Here is a 23292-nt window from a genome sequence, read left to right on the forward strand (position 1 = left end):
GCCACGGAAATTGATTAATGTATTCGAGTTGATTGAGCGAGCCGAATCGGAGACTAAGACGCCGGAGAATCGAGAAAAAGCCCACCGAGCCACCTAATTGTGGAAGAATATCTCGAAAAGCCGCCAAATAATTTACATAAACAAACAACAGGCGGATGAGGCTGAGGGTCAAACACCTACACAAGAAAACTAGTTACCTTTGCCCCAGCACGAGGTTCGTTAGTCGTTAGAGCAGGCCCGGCCGGAGCTCGTGGAGAGTGTATCGTGGACTGCCCTATATCCGAATTCCTGCTGCTGGCGAAAGGTGGCGGTGCTGACCCATATGCGGTGAAAGCCTCTTTAATCAGCGACGCGGGATTTGCCTTGATTTTCCACGGAAAACGCGGCAAAGTGCCCAGTCATGGCCCAAAGGCCGCCCCAAATGCTATTAACTAACTGAGGCCCCGCGTGGCCCATTTATAAGACAAACAGCCGATCCCCCAGCACGCCCCCACATCCAGCCCCGGAGGTATTTTAATTGGAATTTCATTGGATGGCAGCGGGAGAAACCGAATCCGCTGATCTTGTTACTTATGTCGCTTATCTCCGGATTGTGAGTGAGCAGAATGTGAGTGATTGTGAGAAGCTCCGTGGCGGAGATGGAAATAGATACCACTACTGAATGCGCATTGCTTCTGCAAGCAGTCCCCTGGGAGCTCTGATGGGCTGGCATTGTTTTCCTAACCCGAATAGATTCGGATCCACCTCCCCCCGGGTGGCAGCTGGCTATTTAATCCCTGTTGACATCCGCTGGGTCATCAAATGCATTGCCAAATATTGTTGTATTTCAAAGCGCACAAGTAAACACTGCCGCCAAAGCTGGAGCCAAGCCGAGGCTTAATTAATAAAGCAAATACAAATATTTTGCCGCTTGCCCGCTGTGTGCATTAAAGCCCGGACTTATGCAATTCGAGTGCACCGCCGAGCAGCAACGACGGCCATAAATTTACACATTGTCATGTGCGCGGGTCTTTTGTGGGATATTATTTTTGTTAGCATGTTTTCGCCTTTATCTGCCCAACTGCCCGTTGTCTGTGGACAGCGCTGCACTTTTCTAACAAATTCTGCCAGCGAATTCGTGAAATATTTGCATGTGCAAGTGTTTTTGTTTCGGACAGCTTCGAAAGCCACAGCCACAGCCAGAGCGAGAGCCAGAGCCAGCGCCAGATGTGAGCTGCGGCTCTTGTAGGTGGTGGCCAGGGAAATCTGTTATGTCACCTGACAACTCGTGGCATGCAACACTTGTTGCACTGCTCCGCGTGTAATTGGAGTCACTGGCCAGCTGGCAGCCTAGGTTTGTGTATCTCCACGACCTTCAGTGTTTTGTAACTATGATAATTCGAGCTCGAACTCGGAGCGGTCCTGGCCACAGACAAGGTCGACTGGGCCGTTGCTGGTGCTGTTGCTGGTGCTGTTTTATGTGAATTACAAATCAATATAAAAATCGAAAACCGAAAACCGAAGAGTTGTAAAAAGCTGGGCAGACCATAAACAAGAGCCCGCTCACAATGAAATGTCCCAAGATGCAGCCGAGGAAACTGGAATTGGAATTGCTATAGACCGGGTGAATGGCTGCTGCTGCTGCTGGCTAGCATTGATAACCACCATCTGGGATCGGGGAACGGGCATCGGAGATCCGGAGATGCGGTGGCTCTCTCGCCTAGCACATAAATCTTTTCACACCCAGCGCGGCGGAGGAGATGATCGCCACAGAAACAGGCTTTGTATCTGCGCAAGTGCATGTAGTTTTGAAATTTGAGCTACGCATGCGACGACCACAAGCACAAACAGAACAGAGATCTGAGAGCTGAGAGCCCAGAAAGCCTGGAGTTGGCTAATTACTAGACCAAACTGTGTTCTGAAAATGAGCTGCCACGTCGCGCGATTATCGCCAGTCATAACTTACGGCAGTCGCACGGCTTGTGTTTTAATTGGCAAAAACGAAGCGGCATGATATCATATTCTGTATACTAGGGGCAGTAATCGTTTATTTTTAGCCGAATTGACGGGCGATAAAAGTGGCTAATTAAAAGGCGGGAGGAGGGTGCCAGGGGGGTGCTTGGCCTCTGTCACTGGCGGTTCGAAGTGCACTTTTCGCTTTCCATTCACCCAGTTCGGAATGAAGTACTCCTGCCTCGGTGCCACGGTGCGTATGATTGACGCCTGCTCGCCCCGGCCCGAGGCAATGGAGAAATTAATGAAAAATCCACCCAAACAACTGGCAGTAATGTGAAATTCACCTTATAGCGTGGAAGTCGAACGGAATCCGTAATGAAACAGCAAAAACCAAAACAACAGTGGCAGGAGTGTGTTTTATGTACGAGTTTCTACGCCTTGATTGCGTACCTCGAAAATGTGTTTACAGCACTATTGCTATTTTTGTTCAAAACAACAAAACAACAATCCGGCGACTGCATACACGGCGTATGCGCAACGCATGGGCTCCGCTCTGGCCGTGTTTGTTGCTTTTCTATTTGAAAACGCATCGTGTCGTATGGCAATCAACGCGCACAGCTGGAAGCTTCTAAGTTTGTTTACCCAACAGCGGCTATGGCAGCGGCATCTTGAAATGGGCAAAAACTGAAAATTATTTTCATTATTCGACTGCTTTTTTGGGCAAGTCCAGCGCCTGATGCCTGTTTCGGCCTTTTCTGTTGCCTGTTTTTGTAGTTGTTAACATTAACGAGTTGCCAGGCGGCGAACACCGCCAGAAATAAAACTCTGCCAGCCATAATGCTCGGGCGCGGGGCGGGGACTTGGAAAGCCGCTTCGAGCAGACAACCCAGCCAAAACAAGGGGCCTATTAAAACTTTAATCTACGCGATATTTTGTTGCATCAGAAGCAGAAGCAGAAAGAAATGTGCACTAGCCAGCATGAAAGTATTATGCGAGTTGGGCTCCTGCCAATTCTCTCTCCAATTTCAATATTTGTTGACGGAATGCTGCTCGAACTGAGCTCTGTGGGACTCTATCTTATCGAGGCTGCCCGCCTGTTTCAAATAATCGCATTCATTCAACGAATTCCACACGGCTTCCGCGGAAAGTTGCCTTATCTGGCCCTCCCGATGGCCGTTCGCCCCCCGCCGCCTTGGGAAATCCTACACAGAGCCAGCCAAACTCCACCCCACCCGAAAGTAACCCAATACGGCGAGCTCTCTATGAGTAATGCAGTGCTGCGAATACCTTGACTTCATTTGGGGCGTCTCTTCTTACGCTGAAAGTTGCAGCGAAGTCAGAATTCACACGCCGCTGGGGAAGACCGGCCAGACAGCCCATTTTCAGCGGCGCTTGGCTTTTTCGATCTGTTTTGACGCTTTTTTCCTCTTCGTTCAATGTCACGCCGAAAGGTTAGCCCGGCCAGACAGGGGGAGATCGGATCGGGATGCTATCCCACCGTAAATCACTAATGACACCGACTTTATCTGTCTGCTAAACAGCCATAAATCCCAGCAGGAAGAGAATATGAAGCGTTCTAACACCTCTCCCGCTGCAGTTTATAATTTATGCGATCCGCGGACAGCGAGTTCTTTGATATAAAACCGTATTCGCCGCCGCATGAGTTATGGCGCTGGCATCCGGCGGCCAAATGGCCCAAAGAGGCTCCGTCCCAGTCCCACTCCGCTTCCTGTTCCAACTTTAATTAAAGCGTCCTTGAACCGAGGCTTACGCAAATTTGTTTCGTAGACCGCTTGGAAGCCCCCATAGCCCCCATGGTCCCATAACCGAGAGCGATCGGTGGCAGATTAGCTCACCGCTGGAGCACATTAACATTAAAAAGCGACCAGATCGGCTAACCCCGGTCGGCATTATGTTGGCTCTGAACGCCGATAATCGAAAGCAAATTGAATCAATAATAGCAGCCCCAATAGCTGTCAGCATAACTTTGAGTTATTGTATTGGGGAAAATCGTCATAATTTCCACTAATGTGCCACGCGAGCGCTCTTGCGCCGAAAAGAAATGCGTTTGGCTGGGACTTGTCTGCCCGCTTTCGTATGCCAAACGCGCTTGTCAAATAAAATGCCTGGTTTATGAGACAGTTTGGCGATTAGAGGCGGAGGGAGGGGCGATCCATTGAGACTGCGCCTTGGTGTCAGCGAAAGAGATTAGAAACCCAGCGAGCCCAAATATTAAGAGGGCAATCGAAAATTATATTTAAATGTAAATCAGGCGCGACTGAAATTACTAAATATAAGTTATTTCAGGGCTTCGGCGAGTGAAAGTGCTGGGAAAGGGAATGGAGTGGGTGCGAGCTGCGGATTGCGTAACCCTGGCTTCTAGAGCGAGGTCCGGGTTCCGGAAGGGTCTTCTGAGCCGAGCATATGCAGGTCTGAGGCTCGGTTCTCAGCTCGGGGTTGCTCGGGCCTCGGCAAATAAAAATAAATTGGAAGTGCAGCAATTAAAATATAAACCCTCCATCGAAGGAGCCACCAGCATGCCGCATGCCGCACGCCGCTGGAAATTACCACCATGCTAGCCAAACATTCGATTCGTGTGCTCGGCAACCACAAAAACTCATTGCAACAAAATGATCGACGATAATGCTTAGCCAGCTGCAGCAGCAGCAGCAGCAACAGACACAGCAACAGCAACAGCCAAACAATGGCAGTCGAAAGAGCCGAAAAAATCGAAAATCGAAACAAACGACAACGTTGTCAGAGCAAGACAATGTTGGCGAGTCCCGCATTTAGCGACAATTAAGAAATCAAACGTGGCCTGTGCTGGGCAATTGCAATGAAAACCGCTCACCAGGAGCAGCGTCCACGGTGCCACTGCCACAGTAGCAGTCCCTGATGACAGGCCGCGAGTCGGGGGGCGGGGCGCCCGGACTTTCCCCTCTAATGCAAATGTGCAATTAAATTGTTGTGCCGTCGCTGCTCGCCCCAAACAGTGCGATCAGAGAACACGGACTATTGCTATTCCGACTCGACGACAAGAGCTGGAGAATTGGGATCAAGTGAGCGTAACGACAGCGGTGATGGCTTTTCGAAAGAGCGCTGCCAATAAATTGTAATTAACCTTTTGAACATTGGGTGGGCGGTCCTCCATCGGGTCTCCCGTAACCGAATATGTAAATAGACCCGGACGGAAATCCCCATCAGATTGATATTCGATTGTGAGTCAAAGCCAGGAGGAGCCAACATGATAGCCCTAGAAGCCGGCGGCCATCGATTTAATGCGCAAACAATCGGGTTACTTATTCGCCAAATTAATTGCTCGTCTCTGGTTTTATGTGCGCAATTAAATAAACTTTAATGGGCGGCCCCCGGATAGAACCTCGCCAGAGAGTACTAGACATAAAGCAGCATGAAGCCGCAGCCACACATGGTTACAGTTCGGTAATTTTCATTTCATTTTCGAGTGAAAAAGTCTATGAGCTGGAGAGATGTGTATCTGTGGGCTGCAGCTGTATCTGTATCTGTATCTGTATCTATGCCTGTATCTGTGCATCTACACACACTGTGCTGTGCTGGAACGGGTGTGTCATTACTTCAACTGAATTCATGCCACATGCAATGCAGGCCGGAGAGGCACAGGCCGCCGACCAACGTGGGCAGGCGAAGCATTTTGACAGAACAGTTAGTCAGCATTGGCCTCTGAAGACAAGGTGTTGCAGAAATCAATAGAACATTTATTTGCCACACTTTGCCAGCCATTTGCTGGGGCCTGGGACCTGGGACCTGGGCCGCTGCATAAATTAACAGTCTGGGCCAGCTGGGAGATAGAATGCCAGATCTATGCTCCGTCGATGGCAGCTAGGAGCCTACAAAGTAACTAAAAGTTGCTAAGCTTGTGCGCAATTAGAATACCCGAAAGCCGGTTGTTTCTGCCTCTTGCTGCCTCTTGCTGCTGCGATGTTGCTACATGGCTACACATGTTGCTGGCGGAGTAGTCGGTCGACCGCTTGGATTTGTCCGTCAGCCGGCCCGTCCGCCTGTCCGTTTGTTTGCCTACATCTAACTAGCTATCTATATTTGAGCAGATTGCGCCGCTAACCTCATTGCAATCTCGGCTCTCTCAGACAAAAAGACTGGCTTGGAGTGACTAAGTTCGGTGGCTGCTCAGTTGCCGGTTTGGTTTGGTCGGATATCGGCCCAGCACCGGCCACTGCTGGCCACATTCGCATATAGTGGGGATTGTAAACACGCGGACAAGTGTAATTTAGTTGTTGGTCCAGAGAGATGGCCGGAGAGAGTTCTCGGGCAGTGACAACGCGCTGACTTGTACAAATTGAAACTTAAAACGCTCCTTTTCGGCCAAATGCCAAACTGGTTGGCCGAGCGGCCCGACCGCCTGCCACATTTATTTAAATTGCAATTAGAGTGCCAGACGCGACTTATAATTAGCTTGTTGGCGGCTTAATTAGCTGGCGTTCCACTGGGGCCACATCCAGTTCTTGCCACAATAGAAGAGAGCTTTGCCATCTTTATCAGCTGAGACCCAAGTCGCTGAGACTGGTGCTGGAGCTGCCTGTGTATCTGTTTATAAAGCTGAAAGTCGTTAACCTTCGTTGTAACACATTCATCATCATCACTCACCTCGCCAGCAGCAACATCGCAGCTCCACAGCAACAGCAACAGCAACAGCAATAGCAACAGCAGCAACACGCACTTACCGCAGCATCAGCATCGGCAACAGCAACTACAACTCACACACAGCTGTAAAAAGAAGTCGTCTTAATCTTAAACGACGTCTCCATCCATCTCCAAAGGCAGCCCCAGCATCAGCTGCTCTTAGAGGCTCTTGTGTGTGCTTGCTTTGTGCTCTGTGCTCGGTGCTCGGTGCTGTGTTGTTTCTGGCCTTTGTTTACCTGCATTTGAAAACAAGCAAGGAAGTCCAGCACCAGAATGCAACGACTGGGCGAATGACGAATTGACGAGCGCGCTGAGCCGCATTGAAGGGAGCTGGCTCCGGCCGGGCCTTTGGTAGCTCAGGGGCCAACTCCAACGCATCTGTCGCCCAAGCAAGCAAACAGAGGCGGCCAACAAATAAGCCAGCCAAGAGTCGGCCAAGAAGGCAGCCCCTACCCTGACGAAGATCCCCGGGAAAGCTCCGCGGAAAACAAAAAGCATTCGAAAGTGTCACGTCCAGAACTAAATACGGGGAAAATCGGGAACACGCTGGCTCGACAAACACGGCCCAGAGGAGGGAAGCTCTCCCCCGACACTTTCTCGGGCGGCTGCCGAAGAATGCAAACAGTGGAGGGGCCTTTTGTCGTGGGGCGGATGTTTGCCGGCAGACCCCGAAAACAAGCTGAACCAACTGTAAACAGTGCTGGCCATCAAGAAGGCTTCCTGACGAGTGAAATAATTAAGATTCCACGCTCATAACTTCCGCAATTAAGGCAATCAAGAGTCCTCCGCGCTGCTTCCACTGACACTGCTCCTTCAGCAGCCTCGGCAGCTAATTTCCACGCACAGTTGACTGGCGAAATGGGAGTTGTGAGTGGTACTTCACGGTGCGCCAGCCCAGAACGCAGCCACTGCCACTGGCACACTCGACGAAGCGCCTTCTAAGATGTTGGGCACTTCGGAAGGAGCTGCCCGCTCAGGTAGACTTTGTTTCTCTCGGTGCTGGCTCAGCTGACGGGCTGACGTTGGCAGCAGCAAGACTGTCTGCAGTTCTGCCGCAGAGCGGCTAGAGTATCTGCAAGATACAACGCATGCCACACCGAACACGCCTGCACTAATGAAGTAATTCATTGAACCGTGCTACGCCGGCGTGGCTTTCACAGCCATTACTCTACTGATGCACTTCTTCCGCATCCCCCCGATCCCGATCCCGGGCACGTTGTCCCTTGTCCGCCCACACCTCTTTCGTTCACGTCCCCTCTCCCGGCTTTGTGGCAGGCATTTTAATGCCACCGCCTCCGAGCCCCGGCCCTAAGTGTGTTTGTGTTTGTTTAGTGGCCCTCGTGCTGCCGCCGTGTTTGTGTTTTTGGCGAACATCTGCCAAGGCTCCGCGCTTCCTGAATAGCACATTAGATCACCCGACGACAGTTGTCCACTTGACCTCGCCCCTAACAATTAAAGATCGCGTCCCCTGCCCCTGCCCGTGGCACTCCCCGGGCCAAGCCTGTTGAGCGAAAAGTCTCTGATAGTGAAGCGGGTCGCCGCCGTCGATCGATTCGGTTCCCAGCCCATTTACCCCTGCTCCTGCCACTGCCACACCACTCACATTCTAACGATTGCACTTTTGCCGAAATGCGCAAGAACTTTATCTGGCATGCCGCGAGTTGGGAAAATAAAGTAGCCTCTGCGAGGCCCAGAGGAGTGGCTTCACTGGGAGAAAGTGCGGCTGACTTGCGGCCAAGGAAGAGGAGCTGCGGCCTCGAGGAGCCCCCGTTGCGGCCAGTGCACGCCGCGGAGTGACCGGCGCAGGCCGCCAATAGAAATATGCGTGTGTGCGCGAGTGGCGAGTGGCGGCGCTGCTGTGTTGTGCATATCAAAATCCATTAGTGGCTTTTGTAGAAATAATCGACGACGACAAAAAGGCAACAAAATAAATGCGAATTAAAAACAGCAGTCCCCTCCCCCTCCTAGTCGCTCCCTGGACGGCGTATCCATATCTGCGGCCCGACTAAGTGAACATTTGTAATGGTCAGTCAGGCGGGCAGTGGCTCGTCTATCAGCAAACGCGTTTGTTCGACTGTCGCTCGGCGGAGTCGCGGATACAGATACAACTGGACGGACTGCGGATGCATCTGGGGCTGCGGCAGGCCGCTCTGCGGAGAACAAAAACGAACTGTACTGGAATTGGCCGGCATCTAATCACTTGTTTTCGTTGTTCGCCCCAAACAGAGCGTGGCGGGCAGCGGCGAGAGCGTTTTGTAAAATAATTACAGACTGCGGCGGACGGCGCTCTGCATTATCGTGTTATATATTTTTATTCCAGCGGCGATCTGCGGTCTGGTCAGTGCTCCTCCCCGGCCACATAGTTGTAAATAATTGTGTTTAATTATAAACTCCGTAATGAGAGCCGGGCACTCCACGAACCCATTCAGCCACTGGCGATTAACTTTATCAACGTCGGCCGGTGATTGACTTGTCGGCATGCAAATGGGCTCCATCTCTGCATATTTGCACTGCGCCGTGGCCGTAAATCATAGTTCTAGGTTGTTTATGGCCGTCGATGCGGAAAACGGCGTTCCAGGGCAGGTCCGATTTTCGGCTTTCATTCATAAGAGTTGGGATAGTCGTTAACTCGGGAGCATGTCTCCGCTGCCCGCAGATTTATGCCCGTTCCGACCTTAACCAATTTATTGGGGTATTTATAAACGGCGACATTTGTAGCCTTTGCGGCCCGATCGCCATATACACTTTTTACGATCCGCGGGCCCATGAAAAACGCGAAAATGAAATCAATTCGGACAGTTGTTCAGTCGGCGGGAGGGGCGCTGATTGCCGCGGATTTGGCTTTTATTGCCCGAGATCGGTGTGCCCCTAGCAGGGACTGGCATCTCTGCAGAGCACGGAATTATAAATCTCTCATGGCGTCAGCCGAATCGAAAACACCACTAATTTTGTGGCACTTTTTGGCAAGCGTTCAAGGCTGACGTGGCCGGGGCGTGGGACAAATTACGGCCAGAACCCACGGCTCTCCTCCGCCCAACCTGTCACATTTGCGCATAATTAGAGCCCCTCTCACCAATCACTAATCACTAATCCCTAATCAGTGACCACTCGTAGAGAAGAAAGTTCTGCTTTAGATCAGTGCCCCGGAGTCGACTGACCTGCCTGCTTCGGTTGCTAGTTTGTTTGTGTTTGCTTATCAGCGGCAAGACGGCGTCTCTAATTAATTTTTTCTCCTCTCCCGCTCCGGTCCCGCTCCGTTCCCGAAATTGGTGGCCGTTCTGACGTCTTCGACGGTCCGGTTGGCTGCCCACATGCGTGTATCGCGCAGCAAACTAATTAACTCACAAATACATAACGCCAGCGTTTATCAGACGAGATAAAAGGCAGCAGGAGGAGAGCCAGAAATACGGGGAAATGGGAAACAAAACAAAGTGAAACCGGAGGAGATTACCAGCCAAACTCCGAACCAAACGGCCTGCTATCAGCGGCTAACGAACGCCGCCGATAAGGAGGAGAGCCCCACCGACCCACACGTGTGCGAAACAAAACAAAGTGTTGGGATCCAATATTTCCGCTCTGCTCGGGTCGGCCATCAATCACGGCAGCTCGAGTGTCCGCTCAATGAATGCTATAGCTCTGAAACGCTTTTTCGCGCAGGCACTGGGGCCTTTAATTGCCGAAATCAATTCAAAAGCCAGTTGAACGCGTTAAAAGCAGCCACACAGGGGCAGCGAGTAAACAAGCCGAGGAGGCTCTGCGGCAGGCGCGGGCGGGAGCGACCACCGAACGACCGAACCACCGAAAATTCAATAATTATTAACAAGAGGACGGCGAGTTCATTAGCGCCGCGGGCATCGATCGAACGGGTACAGCTTTTAATGAAAAACACAAATAAATGTTGGGTAATTAAGACCTGTCTTGTGTACTTTGTAGAGCGTTCTGGCGCTGAAACAAAATCCAAGGGAAGAACAGCGCTTTTTCTCGCCGTGCAGCCGATGCCCAAAGGCGTTCCAAAACTTGTTCGACAACTTGTTCAGCTCTTTACATATCGACTAGAATCGCGGGTCAGCCCCATATACTACCATATGCGATAATGCTGCGAGCACATGATATAATATAATTGGAATGCGCCTCGCACACACACAGGGTACACTGTGCGCTGGAAAGTATCTGCTATCTGCTGGGTTTCCACACATTATCGAGCCTGGTTCAACTTGCCGAGAACCATGCTCCGGCAGCCGTAAATTTCCATAAATTTACATGCCATAAATCAAATGGGAAATGTGTTTTCCTTGATGATCTCGCGGAAGACCCCTTATCGCGGTCTGCCGAGGGAATCTGCTGCAAACTAAACAGTCTGCCTTATCAGCTCGGCCAGAACCTAGAACCCAGAACCCAGAACCGCCAAAGTGCAGTCAACTCTTGGATGCATTTCCTCGTCGAAGACGATGGCGGTGACTAAGTCCCAGCCCACGCACGTCTGGGCTGTTCTTTTATTTGGGTAGACCGCAAATGCTGACGCCGACCGCCGACCACCGACCGCCAGCCGCCAAAAGCGATGAACTCATTCATTCATGCAGCGGCTCTTGGCCAAAGCAGACAGCCCAGCCGAGAGAGAACTTTCAGCCACGACTAATGGGCTGTCTGGGGAAGGAAGTGCAGCAGCCGCAGAACGAGTTAAAAGTAAAACCAAAGCGAAAACCCAGGTATTCGTTCGATCGCATGACTAATTCGCTCTGCCCGGCGATGTACTTCGCAGAGCAAATTTGCACACGCTCTGCTCTGCTGCTCCGCTGATTCAAAAAGCAATTGCTTTTAGCCGCCATTACGTCACCGGAGAAGCGCAGAAGCGGTCGTCTCGGGCACTGTCAGCTTGTCAAAATTGAACAACTTCGAGTTGGACCCACTTTCTTATTGCATTCGTCAGACTTTCGTGAGTGTGTCTTTGAGTCAGTCAGTGGAGCCGTCGATCGCATGTGGCGCTATTTATTGGCCGCGGCACTGGGAGATAGCAGTCTCAGCTAAAATGCACGTCTACGAAATCGCTTAGCTTGGGCACTTGGCACTGGGGAACCGGGTCTCGCCAGCTAACGATTCTGACATTGGAGAGCTGCTCACCTGCGATTAATAGGAAATAGTTGTGCTAATTGCAAGCCGCACAAGTTGGTCCTCCTAAGGGAAGCGGGACTTCGGAGCAGAAAACTGGGAGGAATCTGCTAGTAGAGGCTCACCCTGCCAGGCCCGAGTGCTCTATCAACTATGAGATCACCGCACTTGTCTCTAAGGTCGGCAGAAATTATTTTTATGATGGCGCCACAGATTTCAGATTTCAGAGCAACTAAAAAGCACACCCAGCATAGTGACCGCCGACAGGGGACGGGTATCAGGGTCTGTGGAGGGCAAAGAATGGAGGTATTTGTGAAACAATCGGAACTGCGTTGTTGACGCGACAATCGCCAGCCAATCACGTAGGCATGATTCACGGAGAGTCTAATCGCGAGTGAGCAGAAGCGCTCGAATAAAATTAGCTAAAATAATCAATTACTGCAGCGGGCAGGCGGTAGGGCGGATGTAACTGAGGCGAACAGCGGCTTAATTAGGTCCGAGGGCCAAAAAAGGGGCGCCCAGTAAACAAACGCCCACACGGGCCCAGGCACAAACAGTGCAGTCTGCACAAATTGAAAAACAAGAAAAGCAACAGCCCAGCAGAAGCAAACAAAAGCAAAAACGGGGGAAAATATTTATAAAATCGAATTGCACTCGGCGTACAATGGCCGTAAATATGAAATTGTATGGTAAATTAATGCCATTATAGCCGCTGAGCTCTAAGCCCAACACACCCGGGGAATAGAAGAAAATGTGCTTGCTTAGTAGCTGAATAAGAGCCATATTTGAAGACCTTGTACGTGGGCAGGCTACACAACCAGTTCGCGGTTGTTGTGCCGGTCTGGGTTGGCTCCGACTTGGCTTCAAGCCCAAGAGCCAGCTCCGACGGAGTAGCACTCGGAGATCTCAGGCATAAGGGCTGATTTCAAGAGTCTGTATTGTGGGGACAAGTTCGGGGCTAGAATACACACCCCATTGTCGAATATTCTTTTGAAATTTTAAAACTAGGGTCTAACTTTTTCCCTCTGTGTACTACCGTGTGCCTGGAGCAGCGTTTCGGTTTCTTAGTTCGTATATATACACGTTTCTGTGCCTCGTACATATGGCGGCACTTGATTTGCATAACAAATGCAGCCCCAGCCCCTGCCCCTGCCCCGGCCCCTGCCCCTGCCAACCACGTCAAAGGAAAAAACAAAGGCAGAGCCAAGCCAAAAGCAAAAGCAAGCCAAAGAAGCTGGCCGGGGTAGAAGCCGGGCCAGCGAGCCGTGCCAAAAACAAAGCCAGCTAAGGCTAAATTGTTGCAGAAATCTCCATATACATATATAGAGTCGCTCAAAATTCATCAAATGCGCACCCAGAGTCGCAGCTCGTCGCGCTCAATTACCAGAAATTTCACTCCATTAAGACACACACCTCGCGCGTCCATAAAAAGTGAATGTCTATCATTAAGACAATTGGTTCCATGGCGCTTTTTCTTGGCGCTTTCCGCCCGGACTCTCCGCCAGCACTTTTCCACTTCCGCTTTTATGCCAAATTAATTGGGCCTAATTACGGCCATTCGGCGGAGCTGGTTAGATCATCGCAGATCACCCAGCCACAGAGCCGATTCAGATCACCTGCCGTGCCGCCGAGCGTGAATGAATTAATGCGATTTCGCTAAAAACAGACGCGACAGCTAATAATAAGGCGAAATTAATAACCGCTGGCGCGGTTCGTTAAAAAATGCTAATTTGGCATACTTCGATGGCGCCCTTCGGCCCCGCGACCTGGTGTCCGGCCAGGTGAGATAGCCACCTCGCCCTTCCTACGTAACCGTAACCGCGCGGGAGGTGACAAAAAAATTCTCCCCACCCACGCAGCAGACGTGTCAGTCGCTGACAAATTGCCAAAAGCTGGGAGTGCTGCGCCGCAAAGGGAATACCCGGACTGGGCCAATACATCTACGTGTCCGGAGCCCGAAAGGGCCAACTGCTGGCGGCGGCCATCTAGAAAGGGACAGGAAGGGATTGCGTAGCATGGCGGTTGCTTCGCCGATTTGTTTGCATTTTCACATTCTCAATTGATTTATTTATCAACAAATTGCGGCGTAACACACACATGACACGACGAGTGCACACACACACAGCTCGAAAGCTCCGGCGGAAGGGTTAATTATGCGGCCAGTACATACGAGGAGTACGGAGATTTCCCGGCCAGACCCAGCCAGTTCGTCAATCATTTTCTGGACGGCTTACAGCTGACGAGAAAATCGAAAATCGTGTCGGGATTGTTTTCTTTGGCCGCTAAACGTTTTCGCTGTATTTTACAGCCAAACAAATTTTTTGACAAGCAACTGACAGAAACTGACAGCCAACCCGAAAAGACCAAAGAACTGCTCCACGGCTCCACGGTCCTCGTCCCTCGGCCAATTTGAAAGATGGTTCCAGCTGTGAAAAGGTCAACATTCGGACGGCCAAGACATGCTGGGTCGCTCCGAGCCGAGATGTGCCTTTGTCTCCCATTGTTGCCTCACTTTCCCCCAACCCACCGACCGAAAGAAATGAAAAGTGCGCCTGAGAACAGGCCGGGAAAGGCATTTCTCCTAGCAGCTTTGACGAGCCAATATTGACAAATTAAATGCAGGTTAATGTGTCTTTAATGTGCGTTCTCCCAGTGCTCCACCTCCTCCCCTGGACGTCCGTTGATGCACCATATGTGTGCCGGCAACGAAAATACACAAAACACTCGCGTATCTCTCAGAACCGAGCCACAGATACTCGGCCGATCCACGTGCGACCGTGCGAGGCCATGGGTGTGTGTTTGTGGAACTGGCAGCCAAAGGCAAGGCAATCCAAAAGTCATTGAGGCGCAAAAGTCAGGCATAAATATTTCAAATAATGTTTGCTGGCCCGCTGGCATTGGATCTCGGCACTCGCAGACACGGAAAGAAGCGAATGCCTCTCAGGCGTCAGCTTTTGGGCGAAAACAAAGCGAATAAATCGAGGTGGACCGTTTTTCCCAGTGCACTGCTCGGGTGAGTGTGTTCGGGGCATAATTTGGTGAGAGTTCGAGTTCAACAGCTGAACAAGAACCAGGCCCATTAACTCCGAAATAGGAACAACACACAGAACCCGAGAACTAGGAGCGGAAAGCGGAGAGCCGGGGACTGGATTCTGGAGACTGAGACTGAAGACTGCGAGTCGAAGAAATTCGAATGGGAAAGAGTGTCTACGCCGATGACCTCGGTTAAAAATAAATAATGCCTTACATTGTTTGGAATTAGTGGCTGCCTTCGGGGATCGCTCCTATGGCTCCGCTGCTCCCAAGTTCTGGGTGGCGCTCAGCGATCCCTGATCGCGGAGATTCCCGGCGTCAACATAGAAACAATCAGGGGCGCCCCAACAAATCACCTCCTCGCCCCGGCAGCTGGGTAGTTGCGACTGGGGACATGCATACTTGTGTAGATTCTTGTACGACATTTATCACATCGGAAATTGATGAACCTGCCCGCCTGAAAAATGCTCCTCGGAGAAGACAACGAAAGTCAATGAATTAGGCGGACAGACTCCAAAGCTTCTGACGGCTGTCCTCTGTTTGTAATTAACATTTTTGGGTCTTTCCCACCCCACTCCGACTCCCACTCCCACTCCCAGCCGAAAAGGGAGCCCCGTATTGTTTCAGTTTTATTTGCCCGAAATTCTCTGTTGAATCAACCACCAGCGCAAGTGTTTCGCTTCGGGCGTATTTACATAAATGTAGGTACATTTAAGCGCGTATGTGGGGGGTAGACACAAAGGCAGGAGCGGCGAAACGGCTAAAACAAAACAAGTTTACATATGGCCTGTACTGTTCGAAGTTTAGGGCCAGCTACGCTCATTTATGAGAAGGGCGAACTGTTGTGGCAGACAAACGGGTCCCCTGGCAGCTCGGGGTTAGGCGATCGACACCGGTGACGCACGATAGAACCGGAAATTTCGACATTCTCGGCTCGACTCGCTTCCCAATAAAAATGCAAATCAAAGAAAACAGCGCTCTTTCCCATGAAAGACGGGGGAAGGGCGGTCGGTCTCCCAGCCGAAAAGTAAACAAACTGCAGCGGCCAATATGATTTATGAATCGCAGTCGGCCTCGACTACGGCTGCGGAAGCGAGAACCGATCTCCGATCTCCGATCTGCGATATGCGATAACCCCAGAACGCGAGTCGAGTGATGAAAGAGCGCCTCGCCGGGCAGATAATGCCAGCTAGCCAGACTAACTAACTGTAAACATGTATTAAATAGGTTATCACTATCATTTTCAGCTCTCGAGCTGACAAGATAAAGTCGAGACCCGAAGACCGAAACTGAAACTCAGGCAGCCGCCTTTCGGGAGTGAAAGTATCTAGTCGCAATCGCCGAATGTATCTGGTCGCTGACGTTTCGTTCTAGGAACCCCCAGAGCCAGAGCCACGAGATCCGCAGATCTTTATGGCCGGAGATAAGCCAGTGATTTGAGAGTTTTGCTCCAGCTTTGTTTCTAGTTCTGTTTGCCCACCGCGAGCGATAAGCTAGCTAGGGGTCTGTCGAAGCTCTATTTACCTTTTAGATGCGTTTGCAGCTGCTCCGGAGAGGCGCGAATCAGATACCTGTATCTGTATCTGGAGCTGTATCTATATCTGATCTCTGCAGCTCTGTTTCACAACACCGATGGGGTTCCGCTTGCACAAAATATTCTGGGCTGGAAGGCACTTTTCGAATAGATCCGATCTATGTCGCTAATTTTGAATATTTCTTTGCTTTCGAGCGTTGATTCACTTTTATTTATTTTCGATCTTGTTTCGAGCACTCGTTGTCAACAACAACGTTTCGTCATGTTTTTTATTTTTTCCTCTATGGGGCGTAAAAAATTTAGTAAGCGTAATCGAAACAAAGGCACTCGCGTTCTCGCTCCCTCCCGGGGGACCGAGGGACGGCCGGAGAAAGGGGCGGGGGAGATACGGCGGGGAAGCAGACACAGAAACAGAAACACACTCACACTCACTCGCACGCAGCGAACCGCAAAGAAAACTGATTTTTATGCACTATTTAGCTTTCTGTGTATTTTTTATGTAAGTCGTGTGTATTTTTTGGGAAAAGGGGCTTTCTGGGGAAGGGGGCTGTGGGGGAAGTGTGGGGACCGTGCGAAATTCAAGAAGAAGTGTCCGCGAAGACTGACAAACGCTGCGTTTGTTTGTTTGCTTCAGCTGCAATTTCCGCACTGGCTGGCTCTCCTATTCGATTTCCAAAACAGACGACTTCTTTCTTTTTTCTCGAAGACCGCGCTGGAGCGTGTGCGGGTGTGCCTCTGTTTGTCGCGGGGTTCCTCCGGGTCACTGCGCTTCCCCAAAATCCGTTCACAACCGTTCAGAGTCCGAGCTCATTCATAAAACGTCCGAATATGTATCCCAAAGATACTGGCAGCGCGCACTCACCGTATCCGCCAGATACATCCGAACGCGCGTCTGTGTTTTGGCCGACTGTGTGCAACGTGATCGTTCGAACGGTTTGAAAGCGGCCCGAGTCACGAAGCGAGTTCGGCCCCCGAGCGTGCGACCGAACTCTGGTTCTCAGCCGATTCGACGGAGAGAGCGGGTCTCTGTTAACGATTTTGGTCTTGTTTACATTTCCTGAAACCCAAATAGCACTCATATTTAATTACACTCTCATTTAACCAACCAATCTTAGGATACAGGACCATCCTAGGATGTCAGAATCTATGGGAATAGTCTCAAAATCCCGACCGACTCGAACGGAGAGCGCGAGGCAACTCACACACGTTCGAAGCCAACAGGTTGCGCTCATTGCGCGCTAACAGCTCTTTTTGAGCTAACAGCGCCGATCGGGGCGACCTCGAACCTCCCATTGTGGGGCCGCGAGCGCCCAGAACTTTTCCCCATACGGCATTGAAAGTGAAAAACCCTGGGAAGACTCCCTCTGCCGAGTGGAGACTCCGCCTCCTGCTGCGCCTCTGTATCTCTCTGCCTGTGGACGTGCCTGTGGATGGGTGTGCGTGTAAATTTACACACTTTCCGCCGCTAACAAGCGGCGATAAAACCCGTGTTAGAGTCTTCCCCATGGCTTACTTAGTGTGTCTGGGCTCTGGGTTTTATGGCTCGCTCCCATCTCCGTGCAGCCTCTTATCGGCTCCTAAATCTCAGGGCCCTTATCGGCAGGGCATTGTCTTATCTGCGGATTTACGGCCCAGCTGGCACTTAACGGCCTCCCATAGCTGTTCCAGTTCCAGGAAGAGCAGTTAACACTTTCGATGTTTCAATTCGACTGCCCCTTCGTCTGCTTATTAGCTCTTGTTGGGAGTAAGAGGCTACTAATGTCTGTGTTAACTCAGATTCTTCCTTCTGAAATTAGAGTAATACCATTCCAAATCTATTGGGCCATCTAACAACAATTCGTCAGGATTAGCCTTGTCAACTCCTTCCTGCTCTGATACGCTCCCTGCCTCTCATAATATTTGAGGTGTGTTCGCCGGTCTCCTCATCCTTATCGAAGGTGCGCATCAACGTCACAGAGGTCCCTGCCCCCATCCACCGCCGTACCCTCACAAACTTATCCATATCCATTCTCCGGCCGATCTACGTGGCCTTTGAAATCGAAACCCGGCAGACGAGCGCACGGGCATTGTGTTGAAATCTAAGCAAGCGTGCGAGGGCTCCCCAAATCCCAAAATCCGAGGCCCAACATCCATCCCATCCCATTCCATTCCTTCCCGAGTGACGTGCTGCATGCTGATCGATGGTGTCTGGGCTCCTTGATTTCCAGCGAAAGGTAAACAAAGGCGGAAAAAAAACAAAACGAGACAAAGAGATGCCACGCAGATACATATTTTCGGGCATTTCTTGAATAGTTTTCAATGCCAATGGCAGTGCCGAGATTGGCTAGATGGTGCACTGAAACAGCGTTCTCACCCCTTCCCAGGCCACCAAACTTCACTTTTTTGAGTAAGTTTCTGAAAATCAATCTTTGCCGCCGTAGCTGCGCATTTGCGAGTGTACTTTTCTCCGCGGCATAAATAACGCCGAATGAAATGCGATAAACAGAGTTATATATTTGCGCGCAGCGGGAAGCCGGCCAATAAAGTTGTATGGGATTTTCCACCGTAACCCCCAACACCGGGCCAGAAACCCCAAACCCAAGCCCAGTCCGAGTGAAAAGTGCCATAAAAAAGGCAATGCTCGCCGCGCTTGCACTCACTCAGCGACATCGTTCTGTTAATGGTCGCACTGTCTCCTAGCGTTGCGATATGCAGATTGCCGTGCAGAGCTATATGCCCGCTATATCCGCCCCCCGGCCCCTCCCAGAGCGAGTGCATTTGCGCCATTTGTTGGCCTTGCCGTTTGGCTGATAACTCAAGTTTTTATGGACGCGCGCGCATTTAACTTGATTATAAACGACGGCAGGCGGCCGGGCCATATAAAATCGCTTTTCATTATGGCCGAGGCATGTGAAATTAATAAGCCTGCCGGTCCGGACCGGGCTGGGCCTGGCCGACGAGCCAAATCCCGCCGGTTGCTCGCCGCCGCCAAGTTCGTTGCCTAAGTCTTTTGTTTTGATTTGGTTTTCTGCGCAAATTCGATGCCAGTGCCCCGCTGCGCGTGTTTGAGGCCAACAAATCCCAAAGCCGCCTTAAATGTTCATTAATTCAAATGGATTCTAATCGCGACGCCTTCATTAATCTAAGCGCCACCCCACGCACTGCATTTCAATTGCCGCAAATTATTTATTGATGAGCCTCGCCGCGAATTTCGCTGCCGGATTCGGATTCGGATTCGGCCGCAGCCACAATTGAATGATTAATGGCCAGAATCCCGGAGTGCCTGGTGGTAGGGGAGTGCCGAGGGGACAGGGAGTAGCTCCGCTTCTATCCCATGACAAACAAGCGTATTTATGGCTCTATTCACGGGCCACAGGTAGTCGGGCCACGTCCCTGGGTGTTTGCCATTCGCCTGCAGGGTCCTTTGCGTTTCTCTATTTTCGTATTCCACTTCCGCCTGCCAGCCACGTGTTACATGGCGGGCAAACAAGAAAACTCATTTAAGTGCTGTTTGTTTTGACCGGGAAGTCAGAAAACACTCTAAAAGGCATCTTGGGAAAGGTAGAAAGATAAGTGACTCGCAGCCCAGATCCTTAGATCGCAAATAAGAAAGATAGATAGATCTGTAATTTTTGAGAGCCAACAAAGGAAACTGCCTACCACCATGCCTGGATCGGGCAAGTTTCTGCCGCCACTCCAATGCACCCCAGTGGAGGTCACCTCCCGCTCCGACTTTGACCCAAGTGCCGCGTGAAAATCTTGTCGAGCAGTTAGAGCCAATGAGCAAATATAAATCAACATGACAAATGACCGAAAATTCTTGGCGACAACATCGGGCAGCCTTAAAGAAACACCACTAACAACACGGACAACAAGACTGTTACGTTGTACTTGCTGCAGTGCCCGGTGGCAGGCGTTGTTGGTTTTGGCTGTTGGTTGTGTTTCTGCTTTAGTTGTACAAGCCATTGTTGCGGCAACGAAATCTGCATAAATGGGTCAGCAGTCAGCAGACAGCAGTCAGCGGCGATCATCAGGCAGCTGCTGGCGGCGGTGGCTTTGAGTTCTTCTTTGTGAACTTGTATCGCCCGCCCCGGCAAGCTTGCTCAACCCGGAGCACACTGGTACTGTTTTTGGCTTTGTTTACTGTACGAAGGAGCTTTAGGGATTAAAAGCGTCGTAATACACGTGTTGCCATCAGGATCAGGATCATGAATGATTTACTCTTACCTCAGATATAGACATGGCGCGGAGACACATTGCTAACTTTTCGCAGCTTTTCACCTCAAATTGTTATTTATAAAGTCTGTGCTATGTTTTTCCTTCAATTCCGTGTTACTCGCACTCTAGCTTCCCTGCCAGATGACTGCCAATTGCCTTCAACGCCGCTCTGCGGCTGCCCGCATTCCTGGAAGCTCATGTTTCTGGAAACAAATGTACAAGTCCTGCTGATGGGGGTGCCCGTTCCATGGCCATGGCTTCGCTGACAGCATTAGAGCAGACCCTGAATGGGCGAGCTGACATGTGGTGGAAAGTTTGCCACAAGAGAGAAAAGGGAGAACATTCCCTCACATACTCTGTAGATCCCCACTCGATTTCTTCTTTCCTTCCACTTTTTGTGGGGCTGCCGCCGCCACAAAGTCTGGGCCGTCGGATCAACTGGCTCCGTAATTATAGAGAACGTTCGGCGCGACCGCCGTGTCGCTGTTGCCACATAAATCAAACCACTGACGGAAAAGTCAGTCAGCCGGACCCAGTTGCTGCTGCACTTACACAAGCCTGCCATTCTTTGATTTTAAGCTTAAAATCGCTTGAAAATAGAGCTTAAATAATGACTTTCAACTCCATGAAAACAAGATAATTTTGATTTCTTCCAAAAAGATGTTTCTTCAGCTGTCTCCTCAGAAAACTTATTCCATCTTCTTCCGAATCCGATCTGTTTTTTCAAGTGCACTTGCCACGCGCGACTTATTTTTGTGGATTCATAACTCAAGTCCCCTGACTAGCCCGACAGCTCAGCCAGTTTCGAGTTTGGCTTTGTGTTTGGCTTTTTGGGGCTTGGAGCTGAACTTTTCGCACGCCTCGAGTGGCTCGGATGGAAGCGTCGTCTTGTGGCATCCGTCTTTGTAATTAGGCGTTCATAATTAGCCAGGCTGAGCGATTTCTTATAGTATAGGAAAAGGCGTCACTCTCACGGGCTTTAGAAAGTTTCTGCGCAGGTAGTTTGTATTTTCTTTCGCGAGCTCTCTGATTATTAGCACGATAGCATTTAATTAGATTTTGCCGGCGGACACTGGCTTGTGAAAGGCAATCCAAGCTCGAGCCCATACCCATACCCATGCCCGTACCCAAATCCAAGCCCAATGCCGAAACACCCAGAGATCTGGGAGCAGTCGAAGTCGCAGCTCATTAGACGCCAACGCTCGCTATCAGAGGGGCCTTTGCATATGACCGTTTCCGTTTGCAAAATCGCAAAAAGAAGGCCAGCAGCACAATGAGAGAAACATGTAATTTATAGTACTTGGATGCGGCCTTGATCGCCGTCAGCGGAGCGGAGCGAGACAGAGACAGAGACAGAGACCGAGTCGAAACCTGGCCGAGTTCCTAAGATGTGGCCCGGAGCTCTGTTGCAACGTTTGTTCTGCTGATTGTTTTGTTTATTTGTTGGTGTTGGGCAAAACATAATCATAAAACTGTAAACACGAAATGCATAAATTGCAAGACGAGAGCTTCGGCGGAGGCTGCACTTAACCCAGTTAGCCGACCATTGCCGACCGGGCTGCCATTTACCATCCACTATCCACCATTTACCATTTAACAACTGCCGCGTTGCATGTTGCGGGTCCATTGATTGCGCCGTTTGAGATCCGTTGACTAGACAAACAAAGGTGCAGCGCTGCTCTTCGCCAGGCGGGCTGCCGCCATCCCGCGCCTCCCCAGAAGCCGCAGCTCAGGTGCCGAGCAGGTGACAAGTGCAGGGCGCGTTTATGGGCGCACTCACGCAATTCGCTAATTACGTGGATTTGTGTGTGAGTTCGGGCAGAAACTTTCAATGCGAAGTGGTTCACTGGCAGAGGGCCTTATCGCGGAGCCCTCTTATCACGCTCTAGCCCCCATAGTTCCGAAGCGCGGTAGCCAACATGACGGCAGGACGTGGGGCTTGACAGCCGGTAGCCGCACAGGAAGCCCCACCCCTCCGAGTACTGGCATGGAGGCCAATGCAAATGCAGTTGCAGTTGCAGATGCAACGGCCACAACGACAACGGCTTCATCACCTGCGGGCAGACGTCAGCTCGTCAGGAGGGGCGGGAGTGCGGGGGGAGGGACAGATGATTCGGGCGGGGCCGGAGTGCCGCCTGGCTAATTTCTAAACACAAATTTCATAGCACCCCATCTCGGGGTACAGTTGGAAAAAAGATGGGGAAAATGGGAAATGGAGGGAATAATAAAACGCGCGCCAAGTTGTCTGCAAGTGTTGCACATTGCACGTTGCACGTTGCACATCGCGCAGATGCCAGCGCCGCGATACAAAGCCAAAAGGCCAGCAGCAGCAGCAGCAGCAGCAACAGCAACAACAAGACAGCATCAGCATCAGCCGAGGCAAAAACAAAAACAATGGTGGCAGCTGCTACCGCCGCCACAAAACATAATCTCTGGCGATATCTCTGCCGCGGCATTCGTGGAGCTTCCTTGGCCGAAGCCCCAGTCCCAGTACCAGTCCCAGTCCCAGCCCCAGCTCCACCCCCTCCCCTGGCAGACTGTTTAAGTAGCTGCTGCTTTTTTATTATTTTTTCCATAGTTTTCCGTTGCACCGCCGGCGGGCCCATGGCTTAGTTTGCCTTTTTTCCGCGCTGGCTTGGTTTTTGTTCCCCCAGACCCGTCCCGGCATGGCCTGGCCTGGCCGGCGTCCGTGGCTAATAAAAATTTCAATTTGTACGCTAAACGGTTATTGACGTATTACCGCTTCGGCTCTGGAGCGGCCAAGGAGCCGGGGAACCCGAAGTAGCAGCAACGCCTTCAGTTATTGTTTC

The 23292-nt window shown here is 51.0% G+C and overlaps 1 protein-coding gene across 2 annotated transcripts in view; it reads right to left on the bottom strand.

Moving 5' to 3' along the window:
• LOC6500267 (rho GTPase-activating protein 7) overlaps nt 1–17220 on the bottom strand; it is a 77254-nt gene extending 60034 nt beyond the window's left edge. Inside the window, exons 1-2 of one of the 2 annotated variants that reach the window (XM_044718369.1) lie at nt 17077–17220; nt 16276–16566 (exon numbers count right to left, since the gene is read on the bottom strand). The gene's annotated coding sequence lies outside the window, so the exon portion shown is untranslated. The remainder of the gene's footprint in view (nt 1–16275; nt 16567–17076) is intronic. The other variant, XM_032449770.2, reaches the window with a different exon arrangement.
• Nucleotides 17221–23292: the final 6072 nt, after the last annotated feature.

The sequence above is a fragment of the Drosophila ananassae genome, chromosome 2L, assembly GCF_017639315.1.
Source record: "Drosophila ananassae strain 14024-0371.13 chromosome 2L, ASM1763931v2, whole genome shotgun sequence".
NCBI classification, from domain to species: Eukaryota; Metazoa; Arthropoda; class Insecta; order Diptera; family Drosophilidae; genus Drosophila; species Drosophila ananassae.